We start from the raw sequence: 8,693 nt of genomic DNA on the forward strand, positions 1-8,693 counted from the left end.
GTTGATTGATAACCGTGTCCGTGTAAACGTAGCCTAAAATGAATAAAACACTATTAATTACTGTTGATTAAAGTGCTGTATTTCTTAAAATGTATAAAAAATTTAATTACTGTGAATAAAAGAATGCTGTATTTCTTTAATAGAACGGATTTGTTATCTGCAACAATAATTTTATAATAGTTTTCCATCATTTCCTTTTCATGTGCACCTGGTATTGTCACATGGTAAGGTTACAGCTAGGGTAATTGTGCACAAAAAAATATATGCAAAAAGTGGTTTTAAAAAGATCTGTGAAATAAAAAAAAGGTTAAAAAAGCAGCTGTGGAAAATACATGAGCGAGAAAATAGAAATGAGAAATGTTTTTAATAGAGGCTTAAAAAGACGAGTTAGTACCTTTGGCTCCAGCAAATAACTTGATATCATGCTCAAGGTCATCCAGTTATTGTTACGTGTTGTACAAGAACTAACACTATAATTATTTTTATACTGACATTAAATAATTTTTTGCAACATGCTTGCCTGCGAGCAGGCTCTCTATCGCGGGCAACGTGAATATTGAACTCTTCGAGCGCCGAAGGCGCGAGTCGGTGAGTGAAGCGAGCCGGCGACCAAAATTGAGAGCCTGCACGCACGCCATTGAATTTTAAATCCGGCGCGTTTGCCCACGAACGCAGCACTCTGATTGGTCAAAAATGACAGGCTCAATTAATGTGAGAAATACCAGAGTCCATATCAAAGCCAAATCAACTACGGCCGGCGTCCTTGAATAGGCACGCGAGTTGGTTCAGCAGCGTTCATGAAGCATTTTGGAAACTTTCGCTTGATTTTAATGATCTCCTTGACTTAAAACAAGAACAGGAAGATGCGGTAAATTGTCTTCTAGAAGGACGAGATGTTTTTGCGGTTATGTAAACCGGTTACGGCAATATTGCTTCATATTTCAACTCTTTGCAGTGGCAATGGCGGAGAAGAAAGTTTACGAGCGACTCTCAGACACTATCGTTTTAGTAATATGCCCACTTTCCAGCATAATTGAAGACCAGGTGAAGGAGGGACAATCGGTGGGTTAAAATGTGTTGCTTTGCGAGATTTAACCGGCGTTACGAGCGTCAGTTCGCAGTTAATATTTGCATCGGCTGAGAAATCCGCGACAGTCGGACGAAACGCGCAGGAGAACAAAGCAGCTTTACAAATGCCGTTCGCAGAGTGATGCTCACTACTTAAGTTCGATTTTCTGATTTTTTGGGGGACACGAATCGCACACACGGCTGGACTTGCGAATTGTTTTTCAATTTGTTTGTACATCTGTCATCATTTGTCCGCGGCTCCCATCGCGATTTGACGATTCAAATAAATTTTCCGTTTACATGCGAACCGATTTACAAGTTCCACATTTTATCAAAAATGTACACTTGCAGATACAGCAACATTCACTCTCTTTGTTCACGATTTTTTTCGAAATAAACGCGCGAGCGTTCGATCGATCTATGAAGGACCATCGATCGATATATTGACACCAGAAGCGTAGCGAGTTGTCAACAAGTTGTCACATTTCGAGGGGCCGGATTTGAAATTCAATGGCTTGCGTGCAGGCTCTCCCTCTGGGGTCTCGCTTCGCCCACGCACTCGCGCCTTTGGCACTCGCGGGATTGCGCCTTCGGCGCTCGAGGAATAATAATATCTTCACGTTGCCCCCGAATAGAGAGCCTGCTCGCAGGCTAGCAACATGCTTGTTAGAACTGCTTTGTAAAATTTTCTCATTCTAGTTGATGGTGGTTGGTCATCCTGGGGAACCTGGGGCAAATGCAGTGTGACATGTGGTGGTGGTTCTCAAACACGCTGGCGGTCATGTACCAGCCCTCCTCCACACTGTGGCGGCCGTGACTGCCAAGGACCCAATGTCAACACCCAATCATGCAACACAAACAGTTGTCCAAGTAAGTATAGTCATTTGTCTCAATAATTTTAAAAAAGCCTACTAAAATGAAGTTGATTTTCTATGAAGTTTCTTCTATAATTGGTCACTGTTATGGCAGTGCAACAAACTCTGAATGCAGGCCACCCAACATTTTTCAGCGAATCACAAGACAAGTTCAGGACAAAAGAATCTGGTCATGAGTTTGTTCATCAGCGGACCAATCACAGTAACTGTTTAAGTTTGACTGGATCAGATGCAAAGGATATGCGAAAGCTTAGTGTTTAAAGCGAAATGTACATTGTAATGTTCATTTAAATCACTGATCATGAAAAGGTGAATAGATACTAGCAGAATATTGAAGACAATACAGAAGAAATTAATGGAACGAACATAAATATACATAGTGAATTACAGCCAGGAATGTTGAATGTGAAATGGAGTCAACATATATAATTATTTCCCCCGCAGAGGAGGCATCATTGTAATCTGTGCATATATATAGTATATACAGGAAAAAAACTTGATTTGACCAAAATGGGCGCGCAATTAGTATCAGGAGTTGTGCAAAAATCCTGCAAGTGGGTATCGGGAGGTGTGATAAATGACTGTAAGGTGATTGGTCAATATGACGCAAGATGAACAAATCTCTGCGTGGTGATTGGGTGATGATGACAACCCATCAGCGAAAACATGTGCGGACTCGACAACAACGCTTCAACGATTTCTTGCTTGGAGTAAAGATAATTTGAGGTTTTATTCGAGGCCTATTCATTTCACAATGTCTAAAAGCCGAAAGCAATGCAATTATTGAAAAGAGTTCGCGATAATTAACTCGCAGAGAAGTAAGAAAATTCACATTTTTACTTCTGAGTTGTGCTGTCATTTCATGAAGCCCCGAAGACAAAAATTTGTCTAGGAACACATACGAACATATCTAGCCATATCTTCAAATTTGTCTGCGATTTACGATCAGCAAGCCTTAGTCCAAAACTGCGATTTACCAAGCGCAAACTACTTTACCGGATCAAGAAAAGTCTTGATCAGTCTATCTCCGGACGAGATTTACAAGAAGATACGAGTCATCAAGAAAAAAAATTCGAAAGAGATCTCGAGATTATTATTTAAGACTCGCGGCAGGCCAAACCAAAAACCAGAAGCGAACGACTTTTATTAAAAAGTCCAGCGTTTGCATTGACAAAGATGAGAAATTCTTTCGGTATCCTTTCCATTTTAAAAGTTGATCGTTCCCATGAAGCGTGATTTACGATAAGAAAGCCTTTGTCTAATACCGCGATTTACCAGGCACAAACTGCTTGAATGGAGAAAAGTCTTGATCAGTCCACCTCCGGACAAAATTTACAAGATGATATGCGGCATCAAGAAAAGAAATTCAAAAGACATCTCGAGATACATTGTGATTATTTAAAACTTGCGACAGGCGTTTGCATCGACAGAGGTGAGAAATTCTTTCAGCATCCTCCTATTCTTTTCAAGGTTGATCATTCTCATGTCATTCTTTATGCTTGGGCTCAGCCCAAATATTTAGAAAACAGTTGGGCCGGCTCAAATGGTAAATTTAAAACGTTTTGCTGTTTCTAAAGTTTATCCTTGCTGAGATCTAGACTTGCCACAGTGAAGCGAGTTCGAGCCTGCAAAGCGGCTCAGTGAGCTATGCAAGTTGCGATAGGTCGACCTTCATCCCGGCGTGTCAAATTAAAAACGACAAAGCACTTTTTCTAAAGTCTAGCTCGAGTCTAGCTGAGGACACTTACCATGCCAAGATACTGCTGTCGCGTTCTTGTAATTAAATTTACCGTATCATAAATCTTTCCGAATTTTGCTTAATTTCGTGATGTTTCGTTTATTCACTTGACTTTAACTAAAACGTATGTCCTCTTTCCATCTTGATGAAGAAAAGGCCAGAAACCATTAGAAAACAAAAGCCGCCAGGGAGCGTTTTCTCCATAAACATCCCAAACAAAACAATTAGTTTCCAATCAAATGTAGAGAAGGATGAACAGAAAAGAAAAACTGATTAACACCGGGGGCAACCTAGTGTCAACTATTTCTAGTATAATTTATTGAATTACACACGGGAATGTTGGAGGTGAAATGCACTCAACATAAATATATAATTTATTGAATTATGGGTGGGAATTTTGAAGATGAAACAGGCTTTTACAAGATGAGAGATGATCCTGCTACTACCGGTAACAAAAATTTGGCTTTTTATAATGCACACAACAAAGTTGCTGTGGCGTTCGTTGACTTCAAAAAGGCTTTTGACTGTGTATCCCATGCCATTTTACTGCAAAAGTTAAAGCTTCGATTCAGGGTTCAAGGTCCCTTACTATCATGGCTGACGGACTACCTAACTAACTGTACTCAATACGCGATGGCAAACGACCAGCACTTAACTGTGTTAAATGTTACATGTGGCATCCCTCAAGGGTCAGTATTGGGCCCCACGCTGTTCGCCTTGTACACCAACGACCTGCCTAATGCAGTTCCTTCTGGCTCTGTCTTTATGTACGCGGATGACACCACAGTTTATTGCATCGGTGACACTGTTGACTGCGCTTTTGCTTCTCTAAATAAAGCACTATCTGAACTGAACAACTGGTGCCAAGAGAACTCTTTTTAAAGAGTTCTCTTGGGGAGTTAAAACTTCCCACTCGGCAAAGTGCGAAGCAATGCTTCTGATGAGGAAACCGCATATTGGTCCTCTAAATTCGGTCATTATCGGAGACGATCGAATTGACTGGGTGAAACACACTCGCCTTTTGGGCGTCACTATCGATGACCGGCTGGCCTGGTTTCATCATCTTACAGATGTAAAAAAGAGTTTTGTGAACAAACTGAACCTCTTAAAGAGGAGTTCGTTCTCAAGGAGAGAAGCCCTTCTGGATTCAGTGTTTTTTATGGTCCCAGGGGGGGTACTTGCAGTATACATGACGGGGAGGTCTGACGTATTTTTTTGGGTTGAAAATTTACACCCTCGGTATTTTTTTGGGTCAAGAGATCTGTGATGTATTTTTTTAGGTCTTAAAGTCTGTTTGATTGAATAAATCAGTATCGAGGTGCTAGGTCTTGTACTTTTTGAGGTAGAAAATTGTGATGACAGGTATTTTTTTGGGTAAAAAATTTCAGGCTCATGTATTTTTTTGGGTTCGCAATATGAAGCTCCGTCGGACCCCCCCGTCATGTATACTGCAAGTACCCCCCCTGGGTTTATGGTCATCCTGCCGGCAGTTCTTTATGGTCTCGTCGTTTGGGGCGGTTGTGTTAATGCAGAGCAACTAAATTCTTTGGAAGTGCTCCATTGTAGAGCGGCCAGAGTGATTTACAACTTGCCCCGCGATATGCCCTCCGCTGAAGTCTACCAGTATACGAAATGGAGCACACTAAACTACTTATACAATTTCTGGATAATTGAACTATTTTACAGGGTTGTAAACGGTGAAGCACCAGCTGCATTGTGACACTGCTAGGGTTTCTTATAGCAGAAACAATAACATCGTGGTCCCTAGGTTTAATTCAAACTTTGTAAAAAACTCAATTGGACACAGGGGGACCATCCTATGGAATGCTGTTTCGTCGTATAATACGGACCAATTTTCGGTTTTCTATCGAAAAGTGAAAAATGATTATTATATGAAATAGCTTAATTTGAATGCTCAATCAGTTCAGTCGCTGCCTAGACATTACAATGACTTTAAATGTTGCTTATTGTTATGTAATTGTTTATTTTTTAGAGTAAGTCGCGATCCAATTTAGTATATAAGTATTTAGTAGAAATTTAGTATTTTGTAATATTTAGTTTAATACACGAGCCCACAAGCATTGCGCTTAAAACTGCTATCGTGTTTAAATAAAGGTTATGATGATGATGATGATGATGACACAAACTTTGAGGAAGAAGATCTAGACTGCATGTATCAATTTACAAACAGTTTACTATAAATTAATGCCAAGAATGTAATATTAAAGTGATTTTTATTAATCAAAACAACAGTTAAAGCTTTAAAACTATCACTTTTACTTGTACACAGATGATAACATGGAATTCTTATGGGCAGATTTATCCGCGATCATAATCAATGTTTGATGCTCTGGGACAATGCGATTGTTTCCAATGATAGTGTCCCCCCATTTTTCATCATTGAGTTATGATCAGCATGTTAAGAAACAACTTTTTGCAAAGTTAAAAACATTTCCTGGGAGCGGTTTCAGAGCTACCTTAACTTTTTGAAAATTTGTTTGCCACCATTATTGTAGCAGCCACTGATAAAGATTTGTTAAGTCCTGCCCCATCAAAGTATAAGAGCTGGAATGTGCTGGAAACCATTGTCAGCCACCTTAACTTCTAATCGACACTAAACATGCAGTTTGTTGTTGAATTGTATTGTACTTGTATTTTGTACCATGCCATAGAAAATACAGCCAATCAGAATGCAGGAAAGCCGTTGTATATTCGACAGTATTTAACCGAACCTTCCCATCGTGCACTGCGCTCTTATTCTCGAAGAAATTTAGTAATTAAGTATATTATTTGGAACAAGATTCCTCTGGACGTGCGTAAGAAGAACACTATTGGCTCGTTTAAGTCTGCACTTAAAAAATATTTCTCAACTCTGTAACCATACCTTGATTTATTTTTAATTCATGTACATATCTTTTTCTTTTCTTTCCCATTTTTAGCATTTTATAGATTTTTAGCTTTGTAATTAGAAGTAGTAGATTAACCCTCGGACGTACAAGCAAACTCATACCCCCATCATCGTACAAGGGGGGGGGGGGGTGGATGAAACCCCTCCCCGGAGTTTTCGTTATATTAAGGCGTAGCGAAATTATTTTGCTCTGACAAGAAAGCCCTTAGCTTACTCTACAAGATGACATAATTTTAATTGGCTGTGACGTCATATGACGTCACGTGACGTCATAAGAGCCGCCATCTTGGATCCGCCATCTTGGATTTCAACATTTTCTTAGAAAGTCACAAAATAACGGAAATTGATGCAAAATCAAGCCAGAATGCTTAGGGAATGTAAAAATAAACAAATTTTGCACTTCTGTTTAAAAAAACTGGAAAAAATCAAGAAAAATGTTAAAAATGACGATTTTTTGCAAGACCTGCCTGTATTTATGACGTTGCCATGGTAACGTCAAATACCATGGAGACATGGTTGACATATCAAAATTTCCGCAAAGGATGAATGAACAGCTACTGAAAGTTTCAGCATCGTAGAGTAAATCGTTTTTTCAAAATTTGGGAAAAACCTTATGGGGGGGGGGGTGGCATCCACCCCCCCCCTTCCTTGTACGTCCGAGGGTTAATAAGTTGTATTTTAATTATTGTTACTTAAGCATAATTTTAGAGATTTGTAGTATTTGTAATTAGATTATTTAGATTAATTAGTTGTATCTTAAATTGTATTTTTTTAGAATAGGGGGCCACAAGTTCATCAGAATTTTTCTGTTACATGCTACCCATATTCTTGTGTGCTTTTTATCGACCATTTTCGAAGTTTATCATTTTTTGAGGAGACAATTTTAATTTTCTTTGTTTTTTCCTTGATAAATTATTGATGAGTTTGAGAAATATATAACATGAAAAATAGCTGAAGGAAATTAAGGCATTAACATATTGTTTGCCTATTTTTCTTGCATTTTCAATATAAGTTGACGGTAAATGGAGTGAATGGAGTAAATGGAGTATCTGTACTAAGACAATCAGTGGCATACAAACAAGGACAAGAGAATGTGCCAATCCAGAGCCAGCACATGGTGGGAAACCTTGCAATGGAGACAGAGCACTCGTAAGGGAGTGTAGCAACATGTCCAGCTGTCATGAAGGTACAGCAAGATACAATAAATAATTCATTTTATTATGTGAACATACATGTACATGTAAAGTAAAGATCTCTACTCCTGAGTCAAACTCAGAAAACAATAATAATGACAATTACTATAAAAAATAACACAAAATTATTTAATCTGTAGAAAAAAAATTGCGATAAGATATTAGATAAAAACATCATAAACTCTGTTTAAAAATGTAAAAAGATGATGACGTGTCGAGGTTGACTTAACGTCATTATCAAGTCAAGAAAATACCGTAGAATTCCGGTTATAAGCCCTGGGCTTATACAACTTCGTAAGGGGTTTTGGGTGGGCTTATAAGCGGAGGGGCTTATATCCGGGAGGGCTTATAAGCAGAATGAAAAAAATGTTTCAAAACGAGCCACGAGAGTGTTGATGGAAATACGTTTTTAAGTTAAAAACACATAATAAAGCAACATTTAGCCCTATTCAGTACTGTTATCTGCTAGAGGGGGCTTATATCCGGGGGGCTTATAACCGGATGTATTTTTTTGTTTCCAGGATGATGGGCCTATAACTGGGAGGGCTTATAAGCGGGGGGGCTTATAACCGGAATTCTACGGTATGTGATAAACGGTATTAATACTAAAAAAGACAATAGAAAAGAAATAAAAGTTGTGAAGTAAAAAATGTTCACTGTCAAACAAAGAGTTTTGCTTGATGGAGTCAGCCTGCGTATTCAAATTTGATCACAGTTTCTATATATTTATATCCTGCTAGCTAAACTAAAATACTCATCTTGAATAGTCACTGAAAGTAATCGTTAATATAAATGTAGAAACTCAATAATAAAGAATCAATATTAGACTAACAGAAGCACATTATGCCATTAATTTCATCAGCATTTCCACTACGCTTTCAAGTGGGGATAAACCCATCTCATGGCGTAAT

This window comes from Oculina patagonica, chromosome 10 (assembly GCF_052425735.1).
Source record: "Oculina patagonica isolate OP01 chromosome 10, crgOcupat, whole genome shotgun sequence".
NCBI classification, from domain to species: Eukaryota; Metazoa; Cnidaria; class Anthozoa; order Scleractinia; family Oculinidae; genus Oculina; species Oculina patagonica.